This window comes from Atta colombica, unplaced genomic scaffold, assembly GCF_001594045.1.
Source record: "Atta colombica isolate Treedump-2 unplaced genomic scaffold, Acol1.0 scaffold116, whole genome shotgun sequence".
In the NCBI taxonomy this organism is placed as follows: domain Eukaryota; kingdom Metazoa; phylum Arthropoda; class Insecta; order Hymenoptera; family Formicidae; genus Atta; species Atta colombica.
In genome coordinates, this window is record NW_017259202.1 from 556,690 (window position 1) to 557,178 (window position 489).

Here is a 489-nt window from a genome sequence, read left to right on the forward strand (position 1 = left end):
AATTATAATTTATAATCAACTAATGTCTTTTTTTAATCTCTTTAGAATTTGGCAATGAATTATGTCATAATAATTCTTGAACGTCTAGTTTTTTAAATTAATTAGTCGTTAGCAACTTACGATATAAAATCAGATTATCCAAGTATTAATATATGTATCTATTATCCAGATAGCGAAATGTCTGTAATCTTCTAGCAGACCGTCAGCAAAAAATGATGGCAGTCTGCCATCAACTGCGTCTGTATTGGCTTGTGTTCTGTTAACATAGCCTATTGATAGCAAATTATTGGCAAATTATGAAAGCAAATTATTGGCAGAAACTGAGCAGATCCTGCTGACATTATCTGACGCTTGCAGATTTTGTTTTGCAGATTACGTTTTTACTAGCAGTCTGTCAACAATATTATATACATTTAATTCTGTTTGTTCTGTTGTTTTTTTATTGTATATAGCAGACATTAAAAAAAATCTGTTTTTTACAGACTTGGC

At 30.1% G+C, this 489-nt stretch overlaps 1 protein-coding gene across 1 annotated transcript in view; it reads left to right on the top strand.

The window, feature by feature from the left end:
• The window catches only part of LOC108694174 (fatty acid synthase), a 16,901-nt gene that overhangs the window by 14,474 nt on the left and 1,938 nt on the right, over positions 1-489 (top strand). The window lies entirely within an intron of this gene.